We start from the raw sequence: 22,601 nt of genomic DNA on the forward strand, positions 1-22,601 counted from the left end.
AAACAGTTGTAATTCCATGAGCATTTGTTTGCAGCTTTTTTTACTTTCAGCTTCTTGTTATTCTTTTATGCTGCAACCCTAATCTCTTCAAATTACTTCAAATAGTGTAAGACCAACTATCTCAACTTTTGAGTAACACATAAACCACCTAACGTGTGGAAAAAAAACCACAACCGATATGATCCTATAACATGATAAATCTCCCTGATCTAATCCATGCTTTTGAGAAGTGCTTGACAATTCTTATTTGCTCTGAAGTAAATCAATCTTCCAACTAATTTGTGGATGCAAAGGAAGAATATGGGAAGGGATTCTGCTGCCTGATTTTGTGGAGCCATTAATACTTTACATCCTCTCACATTACATGGAAACTGGTTTGCAACCCCAACTATATCAGATGTGACAAAGCCCCTATTCTTAACGCTGTCATCCTGCTTTGATAAATGCCTTAGACTTCTCAGAAAAAAGGTGACTTTCTGATATTTTATTAAAGCCCTCTCACCTCAAATTAGTGACAAATTTGAAATTAAAGCAGTTGAGAAGAAAGGACAAACTTAAAACTTATCTTCTCCCTCAATCCCGTCAGTATCTCCATTTTGTTAAAATGCATTTTCAGTAGCTGATTTGTCACAAAATTGAATTCAACTCCTGTGCAGAGCTATTACCTCCACTGCTGTGTGACTGTAGGTCTTCACTTTTTTTTCTAATATCCTTTTTGAAAAATATACAACTATGTAGTTTCATGTATGGCTACATTTTGTGAACCGTCCTGGTTTTTTGTGTGGTTTGTGTGGTTTTTTTTGGTGTTTTTGTGGTGTTTTTTTTTTTTTCCCCCCAGAAATTTACTAGCTTGTACATTTGATGTTATGTATTTTTCCAACTCAACAGATTAAACTGAAACTTCCACAATATGATGATTGCCGCTTACTTTGTAAATCAGAAAGAAAAGCTATTAATGCTGATAGTGTCAACAGGTAAAGAAAATGCCATGGTCGAGAGGGAAAACAAAGAAGAACTCAGAATAAGGATGAGTTCACCTCTCTGAAATCACGCAATAGTTTGGGAAATTAAAAAAAAACTGTTTATATATTTTTAGACAACAGCTTCTTCAGATTTGTAAAATCAGATTTAAATCTAGAAAGAAGCCAAAACTAATCCAGTGCAAAGGGATTTTCACAACTGTTCCCTGCTTCTGCACCATTAGTTACTTATTGTACACTTCACAGACACCAGAAATTACTGCACCACCTCAAACGCAGTCCCAAAGCGATGCTATGTCGAACCATTCACTGCAGATAGTGTGAACCTGGAGTGGTTCTGCTGTCCAGCTCTTGCACAGGGAGCATCCGTGAGCCACATCTCAGCCAGGCCCCATGCCGTCCCCAGGAGGGATGCGAGGGGGGCTCGCTCCCACCGCAGGTAGAGGGACGCAGCAGCCTGCGCTCGGCCACGAGAACCTTCCGGGGCCTTCCCCACCTTCCTTCTGCTTTGAAGAATACAATGCAAGACAAAAACTCGATGAAAATAAACCCTGGCTACAATCAATGGCAGAGGTTCTTTTTAAAATAAAAATTACTTTTTCCACAAAACAATAAATGGGCTCAAAATATATCAGGTTATTAAGAAGCATGTTTTGATTTTTTTTTTTTTAATCTAAATTGCACACTAGAGCATTGCTTTCCTTTGGGTGTTACAAAACATGGTCTCTTCAACAGACCACAATCCTATGCAGCCCATTAGGCCTACATATTTAACAATATCATTTGGAAACAAGACCATCTGTCAATTCAGAAGTTCCTGTGGACACACGTATGTGTCATCTGGTTATTTTTCAATAATAAAAATTGAATCCTATTGCTGAAAAGGAGTCCAACTTTTCAAGAGAAAATAAACCATTTTAAAAAGCATACAAAATAGCACAGAAACAGGCAACTGCTTTTCATGAAGACTCAGAGACTACGAGACATATGATAACGTGAATGTGGCTATTTATACTGACTTCTCCCTTAATTGTTTTTTTCTCTCGATATTTTGATATTTCTTGGAAGTTTAATGTGAAGCTGAGATCTTTAGGGAAAACATGCATCATCAAGCATAATTATATTGACTTATGGTTTTGGCTAGTAACAAGATTTATTAATCTTTGAGATATAATAATGTCATGGATTGTTGCAGTCAATATCTCTTGTGCCAATAAATCTTGATATTGGCAAGAGAAGTCAATGCCTACTTAGAATTTTCCAACCATTGAAGAAGCATTCTGTTAATATCAGATCTGCAATCATGCAATAAGCAGTTCCTCTGATACTTCATTCTGGCAATGCAATCTGTTTTACTCAAAAAGCAAATTTCTTTCCAAGTCCCATCACTTGCTTAGCTGATGATTAGCTTTCAAGCATACAGTCAAGCAGAGAGAGAGAAAAAAAGCATTGCTTCTGTACCTGGATAGGGGATGAATGGTACATTCTTGCACTTAAGCAAGGTGGATAGTACATAACATATTACTTGGCAGTTCCTTACAAGCCTAGCTTAGTGAGACTTTTTTGTGACAGTTGCTTAGCCTCTTGGTATATAAAAATAAAGATTTTTCAGCATGTTTTGAACATGGAATACTCTTGTAAAGACTTGGAAAATAAAATAAAATTTGTCTTATACAATGGCCAAAAACTGGAGGAGCAAATAAAAGCTCTTTTTATTCGATAATGGCCAAAGCTGAAACTCCAAGAGATACTGTAGTTGAAGTCAAACTTGTTTGTTACAATTACATTTGTAATTGTACAACGTTTGTACAATTGTACAATGCTGTACTATCCTTCCCCAATACCAACAGTGATATCTTTGACATGAAATAAAATAATAACAGAAGTAATAGTTTGAAATCTTTAATTTTAAAGAAACTTCTCTAACATATTTGTTTTACTCCTGCTAGGTTATTCCTTCATATAACTGGTCATATCTTAAAACTAAAGTTTTCCCTTTTCATCCAATCTAACATACCTTTTCCTGATAAAATAACCTCTTCGTAAGAAGGGAATACCTTCTACAAAATAAAATCCTAACTTTGTTAAAAAATATCAAACTTGTCAAAACACTTGAAATATTTCAACACTGGTTTCTAATTTAATTCTACAGTTACTAATCTGTGCAACAATATACTGTGAAAGTCAATGTCTTGATGGATCACTCATGGAAAACTGAAGTAATTACCCTCATCCTAATATTCCTATTTAAATGCATGGAAAAATGATTAGCTGAAAGTTCTTTATGTAGTAGAAATGGCATCTGCTTAATATTTATGCTAATGTGAAATACCTTTTACCCTAAAGGTTAGGGGTGATGCGCAAATGAAAAATGAAACCAAATAAAACCACAACAAATACAAATTCCTGCTACACAATGTCACTTTAATTATTTTTTTTTTTCCCCCTATAGCACAAATTTGACATTCATTCTTGGGTGTAACTCAGTTTTTTAGAGGTTTCTTTTGCTGCTATAGGCAGAATCCTACAAAGTTATGGGTTTGGTGTTTTTTTTTTTTGTTGTTGGTTGGTTGATTCTCACCTTTCCCTCCTTTTGCTGGTAATATCTGAGACCTAGGTTGGGTTTAATCCAATGCACTAAAGATGTCTGATAGTCTCTTTAGGGTATATTCAAATCCATTCTGCATATGAACATGACATAAGAAATGGCTAACATTACCTGAATATTGGACAACTGTCTACCTGTTCCCTGTCATATAAGCTCAGCAAAGGCAGCGAGAACTACATCAGCATTTTGTCTGCTCCATCTCTATCCCGGCTCATCCAAGGACTTCTACGTCAATGAACAGTCCTGAATCAATTCACTCCCCTTTCACAGATTGCAATGGCAAAGTATAAAAATGCTCACTTGAAAACGTTAAGGACCTTTCTGCCAGTAATTAGAATTAGCAGGGTGTTCTTTTCCTTTCTCTTTTCCTCCCCTTTTACCTTTTCATAATGAGTTAAATAAATGAAAATAAGTACTAAAACTGACATCTTGATTCTAGTTTTCAAATAAATGTTTGACAGCTTAAAATGAGAATCTTACTAGTTGAATTTTAAACCAAAAAATATTTAATAGGTGCAGGAAAAAAGAGTATGTAGTCAGGAGTTAGATAACTCCCTCCCTTCTCTTCTTCCTAAGCAAAATATTGGAGACAGGCCCACTTCGAATGATCCAGGACTTTTTTTTTTTTTTCTTTTAAGATATGCTCACTATTCCTACTCTCTTGTTTGATAATGAAGTTACAAATGGATTAGAACAACTTCTCTAAACATAACTTCTCTTTAAGGTCAATATAGTTATTGCACATAACAACAAAGTAAATTACAACTAATAGAACTCAATTAAAGGCTGTGAATACTTTGCCAAGAGACCAACATGTTTATTCTCATTCACAGTAAGAAATGAACAGGATCCAGACCTAAAGCTCACTTTCAGTCCTAGCCTTCCCTAGTCCAGGGCTTGAGAGGGACATGGGAGGTGGGAAAAGAGACAGGTTACAACTTTGGATGCAAGAATGGGCCAACACCTCATGAAAAGTTTAAACAGTGATGAGGACAGTGACATAAAGTAAGATCAAAAAAAGTTTACTGAAAGAATAATAATTTTTGAAAGACAAGTAGATCTACTTTAAACTAGAGTTCTCTTTCAGCAACTCAAACATACGGAAAAGGTTTTGTATGTCTTTTCATTCCTATTCTCTATATTGTATTCTCAGTTTATACAAGGTATTTAATGAGAAATAAGGTGTGAGTTTTACTTCACACTACGGGAATTGACATTTTCTTCTTTCACAGACCCACAGCCAGTCTTCCTATTGGTAACATCATATTTTTGACAGTAGGAACTTTTTTTCCATTTAATACTCTTTCAAATTTATGTGAATTTTTTTACTAAGAAAAATAAACAACACAAGAAAAAGCTTTTATCATCTGTTTCCTCATCTGCCATTAAATATTTTCTATTTTGGGGAATAAGGCAGGATGAAAGGTAAAAATATTAATTAGCAATGGAAAAAGAATAAATTCTTACAAACCCAACTAGAAAACACTCCTTTGGGAATTATCCTCTGTTTACACACACTGGTTAGTAATTGTAAACTTATTTTGTGTATACCTTATTAATTTTGAATTTTTAACCATGTGATTTTAAATGCCACATAGAAGATTTAATACTGAATCATAAAACCACCAAATAATATAGGCCGGGAGCAACTCCTGAAGGTGATCTGGTCCAACCATCTGCCCAAAGCAGGGATGACTTTCAAGTTTAGATGCAATTTCCAAGACAGGTCAATTTGCAAAGGGTCTTGTCCAGCCAAGTTTTGAAAATCTTTAAGGGCAGACAGATGACAACCTCCCTGGGCTTCTGTTCGAATGTTGAACCCTCACGGGGAAGATTTTTTTCCACCCATACGTCCAACCAAGCGTCTGCTACCACTCGTCCTTTCTCTGTGCACCCCCAAGACGAATCCAATTTCTTTCTCTAAAACCCTCCTTCTTCCTTACATGTTAACTGAAAATTGCAATTACATCCCTGACCATCTTTCTTTTCCTCAGGCTGTAAAACCCAACCCCCAGCCTCTCTTCCTATGTTATACTTGTCTCTAATAATTTTTATCATCCTATTTTTTTTGAGCTTTTCAGTATTATTCTTATTTCATCTTTGGAGTGTGATTAAGAAGGCCATGGCTGACTTCTGCTCAGCAAATACCTCTGAAGGTTTGCTTTGAAATTCAGTGTCCTAGAAGCAGAGCCCTGAAGGGCAGATCTGTTTGCTTTTCGTAACTAGTGAATCTCCCTGTAGACATCCAAAATAACAGCTAGGTTAATATTACATACGTTCCCTGCCTAAATTTTTTTCATCTGGGGGGGCTGATGTTACTGTAGACTACATACCACCCAACATCTGGTTTGGTGGTTTAAGAACTGAAAGGGATGGTTTTAAGTGCTAACAATGCTGGGGAGTCGTCTTTGGCACATCCTAGATAGAGCTTCTTTTAAAAAGCTCGGTACATTTGTCAAAATGCATATTTGTTTTATTTATATTTGCTACTATTAATCTACACTTCTGTTTGTTCCTTTCAACCAGCTTGCCCTTCTGGTTATCTGGGCATATGAGGCTATGACAATTATCCATTGCCCACAGTCAGGCAGCTGTAGGCTCTCTGACATGTGACGTCTCTAGACAGCAGGCTTGACCTCTATGAAAACTTCTATAAACTACAAGAAGTCCTTACTCAAACACTACCTTATAAGGCCTGAGTACCTCAAAAAGAAGGGATATCAGAAAAAGAGAATATTCTCCCCAAAAAAAGACCAAATAGGAACACTGTTGGGAGTGAAACAGCAACATCAAGAAAACCAGAGAGCTCAGAAGTTGAAAAGGGCTAAGACTCATCTTTAATCTCCACAGAAGAAATACTTGTGCAAAGCTTCAAGATCCAGAAACAAGGACTGGGCTCAGAAAGAATGAAAACTCAGTAATTTTCTAAAATATCACAGGACAGAGCTATGGAATCACTATACACTAAGTGAAGATGAGTTGGGCCATAACTTAGTGACAGTACATTAAAGAATACTGCATGAAATTTGGGTGGGGTGAGCCAGAGCTGTACGAGGCTGGAAAAGGAAAACATGACAAATATTTTTGACTAAGTTTAAGCTAATGCATAAGGCATAATGATGAGTTTACAGAAGATTTCATGACAGAGTCAGATAATGACTAGAAACAAAGATATAAAAAAGCTACTGAAAATCCTGGAAAAATCTAGAATTAGGAAAGATATGGAGATATGTGCAGTCCTTCAGCAAGAAACAAAAATGCATGAAGTCTCTGTAGAGACTTTGTTCGTATATCTGATAACTAAGCAGTACTTCACAGTATTTCCAGGCCTAACGTTTACATGATCACCCTAAAAGGAAAAAAAACAGAGAAAAGTTCAGTAAAACTGAAGGTGCCTAGCAGGGAACTGACATCTGCTGAATTACTGTATGACCATGAGTTGAAAATTAAAATTCCCTCTTTATTACTGTTTGGTATTATACAGAGTTTTTAAAATACTCACACAAACATGTACCTTAAACAATCCATTGAGTGTCTTACGGAAAGCACCAAAAAAAAAAAAAAATCAGAAAAGAAACAATGCTGGCATATAAGATAATGTTGAAGGTATCATCTGAACTAGGCATTAGTATTTACACACAGAGCTTACATTTTACTGTTATATTATTACTTATATTTCCAGAGACGGCACTAAAGGGTGCACTAAAGGGAAATCTCACATACAAATATATCATGGCATGCATTAGATCTGTATATGCCAGATCAGTGTGTTAGAAATAGTAGTACCTGATAATGGCTTTCAGCTCAGTGACCAGGACTCATAGCAATTGGCAATTTTAACTTACACCATCAAGTCTCAGACAGCTTCATTCAAATGGTTTGAGGCATAATGGAGCTTAAACTATTTTGAAATTACTAATAAATAAATAAAAGGATTTGAAATCCAATGACAGATCCATATTTGGCTGTATTTGACACACAGCAGTATCTGTAGAACAGACTGTCAACAGCCAAAATTTCACTTTAACCTTCATTAAAAGTTCAAGTTCCCATCCTCACCAAGGGTTTAACAGAAAGTAGACATGAACTGAGTACGCATAGAGAACCTGTTGAACCTCATTAGAGACTGTCAGAAAGAGCTCTTACACATTGTAGAGGTATCTAATTTTCAGAAGACATAACGGTCCCCCAAAACACCAAAAGAGGCACAAAACTCACACACTTTCCCCTACGCCACCCCTCAACTAATCGCCAGTTTTTATACAACCTTCTTTCTTCTAAGTTTTGCTTCTGCACATGCTTTAATGCATTAAGTCCTTATCAGAGCTAGTACAATGGGTTTAAAAAGCATGACCAAAAAAAATTATTTCCAATCTTTATTTTTATTTCTTCTTTAAAACTTCTTTTTTATTTTCCCAATAATTTATTTTAATCTGGTGAAATTAGTCTCTTTCAATACTTAGAATTAAATTCAAACCACTAACAGCACATGACAAGTTTAACCATATGCACCTGATTATGACTAATTTGGTAAGGTAATAAATTTTTCTTTCAATTTCTTGTTTCTTAAAATGAGATTTTAAATGGACTTTATTGTTAAGTGCAACTTTGAATTTTAGTACTGGAAATCAAACCTTTTAATTTTTAGAAATAGCTTTTAAACACACTAAAATATAGATTACAGCAACCACATTCCCTCTGAAGTCAGTCACAGTTGCTATCTGGCAGCTGTACTAGAACTGAAATATATGTCTCTGTAGAATATAAGAAAATGGATTAATATTTTATTTCCTCATGAAGGAAAGAATTCACACAGTAATGAGCATCCCTAGAATGGATTCCACTCACTGGGAAATACCTTCATAGTTCACAGAGGAGTTTCAGCCTTCTTGAGTTATGAGACCTTATCTCATTTCCAAATCCTCGGTGTGCCCTTTAGGTCATCTCTTCCTAATCCTTTCAGTTTGATGTTAGCAGGTGATAATCTAGTAGATTTAATACCAATACTATAGTGGTAGGTCATGTCGATCATTACGCCTGTTGTGCTGAAGAAGTCTAAAAAAATCTGCATTTTTAAATTTAGTTCTGCAATCTCTTACAATGATTATATTTATCATAGAGTGTTTCTGCCAGCCACTGAATTACGAGGGTCCCTTATCATGTACATTCTACCACAGGCAGGTTTTTGAAGGGTTAAAAAGGCTTTCATATAGCTGAGGATGCTGCTCTATAAAATGTAAAATCAGTATTGAAAGCAACTTGGCAAAGGATCTTAGGCCCTGGCTTAATTAAAGTTGAGCTTGTTGTGCAAGTAAATGGCACACAGTTGGGATTTGCTCTCTGCATAATTTACACATCCCTTGTTGGCTTGCTCTCAAAGCAACAGAGACAAATTCTAAGGCAAGCCTTGTCTGATTTGATTCAGGGGTCATGTCACTGGAATAAAAAGAAAGAAAAATCATACACTGATATGTTTAGGAAAGCTTAGCTCAAAGTTTCAAAGGCCTGCACATTGTTAATCATAGTATGGAGAAGAAATAATAACATTTGGTTTGATAGTCTGCGGTAGAAGAATTCAAGATATTGCATACAAAACAAGTGAAAGATTTTTATAACAGTCTTACTCAAATCAATAATAGAGTACTCTATATCAGAGACTCTTAGAGTGAAGTACTATACTGATTTTTAAATTATTATGGTTATAGATCTTTGAGTGATCATCTCAATGTAATTAAGAAAGCTACTGCAAATGCATTTTTACATTAAAAACTGTATAAGTTCAACCATACCTTTCGTATCTTGTGGGTCAAACAAGATCTTTGATTCCAAGTTCTCTAGCAAAAAAAGTTGTATCACTGTATGTGCTCTTGGGCCCATGTGTCAGACATTTTGATGCTTTTTGGCTTTCTACCGAAGTGGTAAAGTAGTTATGCTCTCCATCTGTTGTTCCTTACACTGCTGAAGTTTGGTAACTGGCAACTCTTTTAAATACATTGGGTATTTAAATACAGAAGGTCTGTAAGCTATCTGCACTTGCTGGCAGAGAAAAATATTTTCAAGTACTTCAAGCACAGAAGAATGAAAAAACTTGGGGTGTAAATTGAGCTTATGTCACGTAAAGTTACAAGTCTGTAATGTCACCATGTTTTAGTCCAGAACCGTACTTTTAAATCATTTGAGAGTCAGTGAAAATGAAGCTTTCACAAAGACTGCAAACACCTATATCTGTTGCTCATAAAGGACTAAATTCTACCTTTGATACAGAACCCAAGGGAGAAACACATACTTGAAGTTGCATCAGGCAGTAACTCAAAGGCAAGGGACATAATGAGTGACAGCTTTATGGTAGTCCACATCATTCCCACGTTTGTGTGTCATCTCAGGCACACTGGCTAGCAGAAAAGGAGAAGTGAGGAAGGGTTTCTACCTCATTTCTCATCCATGCCTAGCAGCACTAGTTTGCTCCCCACTGGGCTATAACTTATAGCCCAGGCCAGCGGTGCAGAATTAGGAATGCTTTATATGATTCTTCCTCCGGCAATAGGCATCGGCCACAAACTGGGTCAAAAATGAGCAAGGTAACACTTCACAATTATGTGCCCAGTCTTGTGTTTGAAACATTAATGCATAAATGCAAATGTAAGATTCTATAAAGAAAGAAAAAAAAGCTTTCCTTTTTCTTTTAAATGTTTCAGTGCTGTAAAATAGATACTGTGAAAATATGCAAGCAAAGATGTAAAAACTATTTAAACTCAGATAAAGAACAAAGCAGTAAATCAATTTAACTGTATGAAAAGAAGGCTATAAAAAGAATAAACCCCTGAACGATGAATTTTTTCTGCTACATGCTGATCACAATCACACAATGAATCATGATTTATAACACAATCTTTGCAAATAGACTTTGTGCATTGGATTGTTCTAACGGGTCATGTTTTTTTATATGACTGCAGAATCCTCCTTTCATAATGACAAAACTTAATGTACAGACCTTGAGATTACTACTTGGCCATAAAACAAGGTGATTCCTCTTGCTTAAAACAAATTCATCTTAGAAAGTCATTCTCCTCAAGATATAGGACATACTATTGGCATAGATCCTACTTCTCATTCTTTTGCCCTCTTCTCTGCAGGTCATTACTTAGATAGAATTTCTGTTTTCATACAAAGTGACTGACATGAACATATTCACAGGCAACTTTTACAATATTTTTCACAGGGCAGCAAGGGACTGCACATAGATCAAGTGGCATTTTAAAGGAAAACATCACAGAAAATACCACATGATTGTAGCTCTCACCCTGGAAAACCTGCCTCAATATACGGTAATAACATATTGGTATCAAATTAGGGATTATTCTTCCATAACCAGCATGCTAGACCTTAATGATCAGTATATTTTGTATTTCAGTTATAGAAGTACCTAATCATATTAAAAATAATAATGAAATGGTCAGGTATATTAATATACTTGAAATACTTTTCAAGGATCAATTTTGACCAAATATCTTAAAGAATATTTTGTCTACCCTTATTCAATCCTAAACCCATAGAAAATTCAAAGAATTTACTGTTTATCCCATAAGAGCTTCTAATTTCAGCAACAGCTCTGCTCTTCAAAGAAAAATGAGAAATACAGTGGAGGTTCAAAAAATGAAAATGAAAAGAAAAAAACACACCACAAACCAACCCCAAAAAGCTTTCTTGGTTTTGTAAAAACATTCGTAAGTTTTACTTTGCTAAAATTTGACAACGTGTACTGATATTCTCCCTTGGGAATATCTATCTAGATTTAGATCTCTATTTTACATTCTAAAACAAACCCTCGATCTTTGAAATTAATAGAGCTAGATATGAAACCTCATTAGTACCTTGATTCTGTCAATTATAGTATTTCTAATGGAAATCTTTATATTAATACCAGGTGGTAGACATTAATGCTTTCTGCCATTTAAAGTTACAATTTCATTGTTACAGATGGCACATCATTTGTCCATACCTCATAATTCTAAGGTTAAAAGTCATCAAATGCATTAGCATGGGAAGAACAATAATAATCAGAGTCACAGAATTTTTTACCAATACAGTCACTGTTGGCTTTTTAAAGGCACATTGCATATGCTATTAGTGTCAATGGTGTGGAAGACATTGGATACATTAAAAAAAAAAGTCAACGACTCATCAGGTTAAGTTTTTTTGGAACTAGCCCAGCACAAGTTATCATGATTTTCTATTTTAATTTAGCATTTTTATTAATCTGTCTCTGTGGGCGATTACTTACATATTGTTAGAGAACAATCAGACTCAAATACAGCCATACCAGCCAACCCAAACAATTATGAGGATACATGCATGCCACCAAATAACACAGATTTCTAGTTTGATCATGGGTTGTGTCCCGCAGACTATGTGTCTCTTTCTTCAAAGAAAGAGAAAATGTTCACTCAAACATAGCTGAGGTGAGGTTGTGGGGGTCTGCTTCAGTTTCTTCTTCCAAGCGGCAGTATGAACGAGACAGCACCACTTAATGTCACCTTCTGCCAGGACCAGCTCTCTCCTGTTGGAGAAGTTGACTATGGCTGTTTGTCATGTCCTTGACATCATGCCATAAACCACCACTCTGGTGGGCTGTGACTTAGCCTTCTCTCTATTTAAGGTCACAAACTGAACTTCTCCCCTTCTGTCCCACACTCAATGTTCATAGTAAGAACGTCTGGGAGTGACAAGGGTGTCCCATGTATACCAGGAGACCAATGTCTATATGGTGAGATCACCACCAAGCCAGTCTAGAAGGAATTAACGTGAGTGCTGCAGACTTGAGGCACTCTGGATCTCTTTATTCTGCAAGCCACAGATCCATCTCTAACCAATGATTTACTATTGTAGCTTCAATGGGTGACTTCCTCTTTCAGCTCACATCTTTCTAATACCAAGCTGTCCAGCTTTGATGCTGTTGTATCACAGCCTCATAGTGCTAAACGATATCCTTACTACAAAAAGAGATAGCCTCACCATGACAAGATTTCTTTTTAAACTAAAACCGCATGGTTTTTTTACCTGTCATATAAAAAAAATCTAAATTTGTTATTGTCTGTCTGTATTAACAGTTGCTTTGTGTTCCATTTTTTGTTTTCCAGTTTAGTGTAATCAACATATTTTATAAATATGCGGCATTTTTCCCAAGAAATTACTACTGAAACTCTTCATGCAGCAAAAAAGCAGCTACCAATGACCAGTGACGCCCCCAAATAGATTCTCCTTCCCATAGACAGTGCACTGTCATTGATCATTCAGTAGGCTTGGTTTACTGCCTGCCAGTTTTTCATCTGTCAAAAAGTATTTAAATAAAGTCAATTGGAAATATATTTCCAAATGACATTTCATGTGATCTCATAGGAAAAGAAAACTTAATATATCTAGATAGGTAACTGTCTCCTAACTATAATGACATTTAAAATGTGATCAAATGCAAGAATGTCATATGAAGTGGAGGCCGTTGCTTTTCCTCTGGGTAGTTCCCCTAGCTTGTTGGTGACTGAACAGATGAATTCCTTTCAAGCTTATGACTTCATCATACTAAGAATTAACTTAGAATTTCTGGAAAGAACATTATATATATAATGTAGTATCTGGTAACTTGCTACTTCTCAGTTACCTCTTACGTTATCCAAACACAAGACTGCCACATTAATTTTATTGAAATGCTTCCCTTTGTTAGAGACATGCAAGACTTCACAAAGTTTTACCAGTAAGGTCACCAATTCAACCCAAATTTATTTCCAGTAATCCAGTCTTATAATTATAGGTGTATGTAATGCTTGTAAACCTTGTTCAATGTAGAGCTTAAATCTGCAGTCTCAAGTTTTCATTTGTAATGTGGTGAAAAAAGTGTCTTAAGGCAGAGATCAAGCATGAAAAAGTCCAAACCAGAAATTAAAGTCTGCTAAAACTATAAGCTACAGGAAGCAGGCTTTAATAATGGCAAACATTAGGCAACCTTACTTCCTTGCTAGTTTGCCTAAAATTATTCTGTCAGAAGCAATTTGTCTGTTTCCCCTTCAATACATATGCTTTAGGGAAGAAGGAACAATTATTTTATAAAATGCAATAACACCAGACCATATTTCGGGAGAGGATGCGATTATACTGTTTTGCAAGAATTCCAACATAGTCAGAGGACAATTATGTAAAGTCAAATTCTGTCTGGACATCACTAGTTACCACTTCTGAAAGCAACTTATGAAAGGTGAAATAGAATGCAAAAACTTTGAGTGATCAAACCTCAGATTTTAAACTTTTCAAAAAGAAAAAACTTTATGTAATGTTCTCTCAAAGCAGTAATTTATTGCCCTTTGCCTTCACCAGCCACTCCTATGAATTGTCTCAAGCTCCTGATAGATTTTCCAACCAAGCACTCGGCAGCCTCCACTGTACCTTGTCCTTTATCACAGTGAGAGAAGACAACAAAACGCTATGGCTACAACATGCCATATTTTGCTGTAACATTAACACTGACCGGTAATATTCAAAGAGCAGTCCTCTGACCGTTAGATGAAGAAAAGAACAATACATCTGCCTCTTGTACTAGGCAGGCATTCAAATACCACTCAAAAGGAATAGGCTTGTAATACCATGTTCTTTTGTCCTTATTTAAGAGAAGAAAAGTACCATAGCAAGACACATGGCAATGTCCTCTAGCCTCTTCAGCTGCCCAGCTCCTCCCTCATTCTGCTTTCCTGTAACCTATTGCTCTGGGTATGGAGCAAAGTGTTTGCTCTTATTTCACAACCCCTCTCGCCCTGCCATGGTACAGTGTAATTTAAGCACACTTCTTTGAAACTGTTCCCATTGGCCTAGCCTGTGTTTTCTGAAACCATTCCTTTGGTAAAATGTTTTGGCTTGGAGACAGGTATGTATCTGCTCTTCCTCTGCAGTTATCCCTATTTATAACCCAGGTGTTAGCAGCTGTGTTCTTGGAATCATCAGCCACAGCTACCTTAAATAATCTGCAGGACTGCAAAAATATTGCTTCAATGAATTTGCTGGCAAAGGGAGAGTGATGGTAGGCTGGACAGTCAGCGCAAGTGCTTTATGTCAGACTTGCTCCGTTTTACCTACTAATTACTCTTTCTTATAACCTGTCTCCAGGGAGGAATAAAATGCAAATATTTTCTTCTATAGACTGCAGATGACACTGCAACAGGAAAGAAAATTTCCTATCATGACCAAGTACAATAATTGGAATGATCTCCGGAAGTTTATCAATTTTTATAAAAGAAATAGGCAAATAGTTTCATTTAACTTGTAAAGGCCCACTTAACTGGGAGAAAATAATAAATAGCAAAAAAATTCCAAGAGCTGGTTTCAAGTCAGCTAAATTTACAGCTTCCTTTTACAAAAGCAAGTTCTATATATATTAGAATTTGAATTAAACCCAAATATGTTTCATAATATCAGTTAATGATATATGAGTATCTACAACACTTAGAAAATCTGATGGATTTATAACTTGCTGTTTAATAATCACTTGGTGATCCATCTGCAGGTATATCAGTTCTCTTAAAATGCTGCCTATTAGATATAAGGTCTATAAGGGAAAGGCTTAACTACTGGCATAAAAGTGTCTGTGATAAAACCAGAAGCTCTGAATTTCATGGTACTTTAATGTTGCCTCTGAAGTAATGGAAAAGCCATTTTCCAGCACTTGCTTCAAGGACTCCACTAATAACATTTTTCACAAAGGATCTATCTTTTCTTAAATAAGTTATTGTGAAGTTATTCTAAAGTATTTAAAATCATGCAACTAAATTTGATCAGAACTTCTCAGCCTTTTAACTCTGTTTAATGAAAGATTTCTTAAAAAATTTTAATCATAGTTTCTATTGCAACTTGACATGCAGTCCATTAATAAGAATATTATTACCAAGTTATTGCTTTAATATCACCTCTTCTGTATAACTTACTCTGCCAGTCTATCACCATGAACTCGTTTAAAAATCCACTTCTGGCCAAAGCTGAAAACTGATTCTGTGGCTTCAGAGAAATCACTGTCATCTAACCTTCATCACAAAATAACCATTGTGCTGCTTGATGTTTAGCAGCTATTGCAAAGAAATAAGGGAGGTTTCCACAGTGACAAAATATGCTGACAGAGCTAAGCGTGAAAACACATACAAATATTCAGTGCTTGCCTGGAATATAGACAGAAGGAAAATAGGTATTATAGTGGAAAGTGCAGCAAGTCTTGTCAGCAGCAATATGCATGTCCTGATTGCTCTGCATAGCTACACTCCACTCTCCCATCTTATCACTGAAGGAGTCATGCTGCAACTACGTAAGAGCTTGCTCACTTTCTGCAACCAATTAACTAAACCAAGCTTGTTTTCAGAGACAGCAGTGAAGAGTATGCTGAATGAATTTTTATTAAAAAAAATGTAGACTAGGAAAATAATTAAAGGGATTCTTCAACAAATGCTGACTTTAATTTTTCAAGAGACAGCAATTTCTTTTAATTTCCAGTACTGAATACATCAAATTTATTTTGAATCCAACCCATGAGGCCCAAATCTAATCAAGATTTAAAGTCTTTGGGCCTGAGGACTGTGCTTTCTCAAAAATCATTTGATGCAAAATTATTCACGAGCTACCCTAACTGCTTTCAGAGATATGAGATCCAGACTCTGTTCAGTCTTCCAGGAATTTTAACTGAAGCTTAAGGGCTTTTAGATATCCCTCATTCAATCTACCCAAAGAATATAAAAATGTGCTGCTCCTTCTTCTTCTGATTTGTAACCCATAACTGCATAGGTAAAGGCACCCTAAGATGTATTCTTCCAAATCAAAGCCTTATATCAGCTGACATAAAGGAGAAAACTGCAGAAGCCTATATTTGCTTGTCTCCTGCCAAGTGCACTCCCTCCACTTGATCTTCCTTCCCTCCAGCCCACAGACGATCATTTCCTTGACAAAAGAAGGAGGTGCAGCTTTTCTCCTTTCTCTAGGGTGCCAGGGTATCCCTTCCCTGCATATTTTTAGCTTTAGTCTGAGAGAGTTAAAGAGGGAAATTATCTTGAAGCCTCCTGAGACACCAAAAGGCAAGTTTCCTTTAAACTCCTCTGCTTGTTTATCTGGCAGATTGAACTCCAATTAGTTGCCGTAAAAAAAATAGCTGAAAAGACCCAAAAGCATTAAAAACACATCCCCAGAAGAAAATAAACACCTGGGGTTTTTTGTTTAGTAAAGTTTCAGAGAGTCTGAAATTTAAACCCTGCATCGAGACCTCTTTCTACTAACTGAATATTTAGACAACGTTTTCATGAGTTTCTTCTGTTTTCAAGTTGAAGAGCACTTGAACTAATTTCTGGTGTGCTAGGTAACAGGTTTACTAACTACAAATGTAATCAGCATTGGCTGTAAAGAGAAAGACAAAATAACCATTTTCAAAAGGAAAAAAGTTATTTTTCTGAGATTAATATCTGTAGAGAGTATTAGTTGCCCAAAAACCCACCACCAACCTTCCATGACTCTACACTTTACCATTCTGTCCAAAGGAGAGGAGGTCAATATGAAACACAGTGCAGCAAAGGTACCATATCCCAATTCAGAAAAAATACCTCTCCAGCTGTTAAAAATGTAATTCAAGATTTAATGTATTAAGACTACCAGCGAAACATTGGGGACTGAAGTGAGTTGGCCAATGCTCCAGTTCATTATTGACTAGCTTGAAAGATGGAAAATTCTTTGCTATCTTGGGCTGGAGTGGTTCAAACTGTTTCCTGTTAAATGGTCAACAACCCATAAAACAATAAAGCATTAGAGCATTATCTTGTGATTATCTCTTAACTCTGTATACTTGCTTCAGATGCATTTATTTTTATTTTTTGCTTTGTATAATTCAGTAGCAAAAGTAGTAAATGATGAGCAAGTGTTCTGATTTTCAGAAGGCAAAACATTTCCCACAGTAAGTTAAAAGTTCAGAAATACTGAGGCATGATATAATTTCTACCATCAGTCATATTAATAGTATTTTAAAAAATTAACTCTGCATTTAAATGTATCAAATACGTAATAATATATATTTGTAATACCTAGATCTATTTATCTATATAAATATATAGATATGTTTTGTTAGTCTCATTTTCAATGAGGAGGTGAACCAGAGGTCACTTTGTCAGTACTAGAATTATATGGACAACATGAGAAAAGATCCTCCTAACGTTTTTTATGGAATCTAAATCCACAATGAACTGATTGCCACTAGCAATATTAACTTCAAGTGTACACGAGTTTTTAGCTTAAAAGGTAATATACGTATTCCTCACAGGATACTGGTCTGAATTATCTAGGCACAGCATGGGTACCTTTGAGTTTAAGGCCTTTGAGGGCTGTGTTTAGAATACGGATTTATCCTGCCCCACAATTAACTAAATTCACAGGGCATTCCTGCAAAAAAATCTCTTACACTGCCTATTAATCTGAGATTAAAAACCCTGAACCCATGTTTCCAACATTATCAAAAGAGAAGAGAAACATGTTCCTAAAGTTTTTATCCCTTGTAGGCAAATGAAATACGAAGAAATTATCTATAGACACAAAATACATTTCCATATATAGATGTCAGACAGGTACAACAAGCCGATACACACAGACCTTCAGCATAACTATATGTTGCAAAAGATAAATCTGAGAATAAGCATCTCTCTGCTGCAGTCCCATTAGAATATCCCTCCTGCCTGGCTACACTTCCTAAATCTTTAAACTGTTCTGGTAGATCCATCATTTTCTCACTAATTCAGAAACAGGCAGCACTTAGTGGCAATATGACAGACGCAAGGAAAGGTCTGAGATTAATAGTTCGCCATATTTTTGGTGCTATTAAGATAAACTGATCTTGCAGTAACAAGAAAGTTTGCTTATCAAAATGCTACCAAGGAGTACCTGACCTTTAAGGGGCAGGTCTTTTATAATAGGGAAAAAGCAAAACAAAACCCACAGAAAGTCTTTTATTTTAAGGTTGACATTACTAACATTTTCTATTTAACATATTACCTTCCCTATGACAAGAGGAAATTTTCATTGCCATCTAAACAGTCACACTAACGGTGATCTGTTCAGTCTGACAAAATGACCTTTTCCCATCAGGCAGAAGAGCTGAACAACTGCAGTATTTCCTACTGACAGTAGTGTTCGTATGGCTCTGCAGGCAGCCAGGGCTGGTGCTATGTTAAAGTGCTGTATTAAAGAATCCGTGAATATTGACTGTACAAATGTTTTAACACACCATATTAACAATAAAATACGTTCCTTTAGGCCCAAACAGACCACCTTTAGCTGCTGTTACAGAAAGGCACAGGTTTGTCTGTCAGGCACAGGTTTGTCTGTCAAAGCTTGCCCTTGACCTAAGTGGAAGTCATAGACTGAAAGACACCAATACATAACATGAGAGGAAAAACTAGTCAACAACAGAAGAGCACATTCCCCCCAAATGCACTGCTGGCAGAGGTGGGCCCTGGAGATTAGAAAAAAAAATCCTTTCTTCCTATGGCAGGGAGATCTATGGCTTTTCCAGGCTACTCATGTCTTGAAATAACAGTGTAACACCTACACAAAATGAAAAGTGCAATTTATATCTCTAAATATTACACCTATTGCTAGAACATAGGAAACGGCTCATTTGACTAATAATGCTCCACTGCAGTTCAGCTAATCAACGATATTAGGAGTACTTAAAAAGAATATTAAATTCACCTGAACCCTTTAATGTTTTAACAGCACACAGCAAGCAAAGAAGGAAGAAACACCCAATTGGAACATAAACTAATTCAAGGAGAGAAAGTATCTGGGCGCAGAAATGCATATATTGGAATTTATTTTTAATGAATATAATTGATTTTTCAGACAGCTCCATGACATGGTTTCTCTACACTCGTTGCTCTCCAGCACTATCTCACTACATTTAGGACTGCCTTAGAATGTGAGGGAGAACTGAAAATTTCCAAATTGTCAAGTTAAAAAACAGTCCTGATACAGGAAAATGTTTAATATGATAAGGAAATGAATAATTATCAGATTTCTTAATAGAAGATATTGCAGACAAAGTTCACATTTTTATTAACCACTATTTTGAGAGAAAATTTCTGAGCAGAAAATCAGATGTCCTACAATAGAAACTAATCTATGGAAAATACCAACACATTTGATTGCTGTTTTCAAATATTTGCTGGAGCTGTTTATTGACTCAAGATGCATCATTAATATAAACAAAGACTGCAACTGCAATTCATCATTAATAATACAGACAGAATAAATCAATTCATCTAGAAATTTAAAGTTTCATATGATGGATTATTATTTAAAAACACTGGAAATGAGACATCCTTTAACACAAACACAGTATTTTAAGTAATAAGATACATTTTAAGATACATTGAGATGTATCTCACATTCTAGCTAATTCTGTGCTGCAATTTTCTTCTGTGTATACACAAGAAGAATCTATTTTAGTGTTGGTTTCTAGTTTTCAGATCGGGTAATCAGGCTTAGTTTACCCTAACTTACAATTTCTTGTACCGCCTCAAGAGCCATCAGGGTGACTATAAAAAAAAATTATGATCTTAAAAAAAAAAATACACCCAGGGTTTGCATAAACTTTCTTGTTTAGTGGTTTTGTTATATTTAGTTTCAGAGAAAAAGCTTTAAAACTTTCATTATGCAATACCAAAATTTGATTTCTTCTTAAAATGGAAGACAATATGCTCATATAGAGAAATTAAATTAGGATACAGGCTATTCAAAAAAGTCCTCTGGTTGTAAAACTGTGCAATTAACTTCCATAGTGTGCTTCAAGAAATAAAACCTAAAACAAACACCACAAAAAAAACCCAAAACAAAACCAAAAAAATTACCAACCCAAATCCAAGACTCACCCCCACCAATTCTTCAGTATCTTCCCTCAGACATAAAGAAAAATAACTTTCCATTACTGTTGGGTGTTCTGTTAACTCGGTCATCATTTGCGGGTAGCCCTACAGTTTCCACTCTTGACAATGCATCAGGCAGATAATAAACAAGATGTGTTACGTTGGCTGCTAACTGCATTATGTATCTTTAAAATTGACCAGATATTGTTTTTCTTCACTCTATATATGAAAGGGGGTTGGATATCATGTACCTCCCCCTTGGGGATGCATAAAGATTACTAACACCCACAAAATTCTTGGTATTTGTTTCAGGCTTGGGGCTCCCCGTGCTTCCCTGAAAGCTGGATAGATACTAGAGAGAGAAAAAAAAAACTAAAAATCATGTCTTAAGGATGTTGCCATGGTGAATTTAATTCTGAATTTACATATTCACTGTGTGAGAAGTCAGAATACTGGACAAATCAAAACCTTAACTTTTATAGATGGCTATATGTTTGTGTTTCACATTGTCTAGGTTCTCAGCTGATGAGTCTGGATTTTATTTGTAGAAATGATGTAGGTCCAAACTTCTTAGCTGTGGATCCAAGAAGGAATTATGTTTTGAATCAAACAGTACCCTGAGAAGCATTATCCCAGGCATCTCGGACCAGGCAAATGAATTTAATTGCTATTTTTGACCAGGATCTATCTGCCTCAGTTCTAGACTTCCTACTACTCATAAATCAGCACTTTAATGCTTTCTGTGATAAAACTGGAAAAACTAATCTTTAAATGAAGATAATGATACCAATAACATATCACAATAGTATTGTCGATAGATTTATTAACATTTAAATGTTTGAACTGTGTAATGATAAAGCACCTTGGAAAACTCACAAGGATATCAATTGTTCTACTTGAACAGGATTTGAATAATGCACAGTAAAGCAGGTATAGGACTATGCACAGAGAGTGAACAGAAGAGAGGAAGAAGAACAGAACAATGCTGTCTGAATTAATTAAGAATTTGGAGGTGAAAAAAAACACAGTGTATGCAATATAAATACAATGTATGCACACGATAAGATTGAAGAGAGACCATGAATAAAACCTTCACAACATCTCCTAGCTCCTGAAAGCTAAATTTTATGACCTTAATAAAGCTACTTTAACACTGCTTGTGTATGATATTATATAATCTTTGTTTATGACTTATGTTGTCTACACGCATATATACATTCCCCCAACACACACGCACCCACCCTCACACTATTATTTCATAGTGCATGTTTTATTATTTCTGTTTCACTTACACTTGGAATATTTTGGTTCATGCATCTGCCAAACGCAAGATGAACAGCAGATTACAACGCACCGTAGTATCACGGCATTTAAAGCAAGATCACGTGTTCTTAGACTACACTGCATTAAGAGCATATAGAGAAGAAGTAGCACAATTCAGTACAGCACCAATGCTTTTGTAGGAAGACTTTACTACCACCGTTTTCTTCTCTTTCAGCTCATCTCGAGCTGATGCTCTCATTGCCCCATTCACTTCCACAAAGCTATCCAGAGAGGGCACAGTTTGATCTAAGGAGTCCAGCAGAGTCTATGAGATCCGGAAGCCCGAACCCCCTCAAATGCTGCTGTCCTGGAATTAGCACACCAGTGGGAATGAGGGTGCTGTGCTGGGTCCTACCCTCTGTATTCTTGCACTATTTCCCAGCTCTGCATCGGATCTATCAACATCCTTGAGTACCACAACACTGGTTTTACTTACAGTATTTGCCTGGCCTGCTTGTGAATTTTTGGAAGACAGATGCTCATTAACATGTACAATGTCAAACATGGTAAAGGTGATTTTGAAAGGAGCCTCTAGGTGCTACTATAATACAAAAAATAAATAATTTTTTCCTCTATTCTTGATAAAGATAGGTCAGAACTGTTGACACTTTACATGCAAAGCCCCAGAGAATTTTATATGAATATCAAATCAATTGCCCTCCTTTCCTACTATGGCTAAAGACAAGTGCTTTTTTTTTTTTTTATGTCTTTTTCCCTTTAACACCACCACCAAAGAACTAAGGAAAACAAATTTCACATTAGGAAGGCTGT

The 22,601-nt window shown here is 35.9% G+C and overlaps 1 protein-coding gene across 2 annotated transcripts in view; it reads right to left on the minus strand.

Moving 5' to 3' along the window:
- Positions 1–22,601, minus strand: part of LOC104374562 (SAM and SH3 domain-containing protein 1) — a 579,771-nt gene that overhangs the window by 261,579 nt on the left and 295,591 nt on the right. The window lies entirely within an intron of this gene.

This window comes from Tauraco erythrolophus, chromosome 2, assembly GCF_009769465.1.
Source record: "Tauraco erythrolophus isolate bTauEry1 chromosome 2, bTauEry1.pri, whole genome shotgun sequence".
In the NCBI taxonomy this organism is placed as follows: Eukaryota; Metazoa; Chordata; class Aves; order Musophagiformes; family Musophagidae; genus Tauraco; species Tauraco erythrolophus.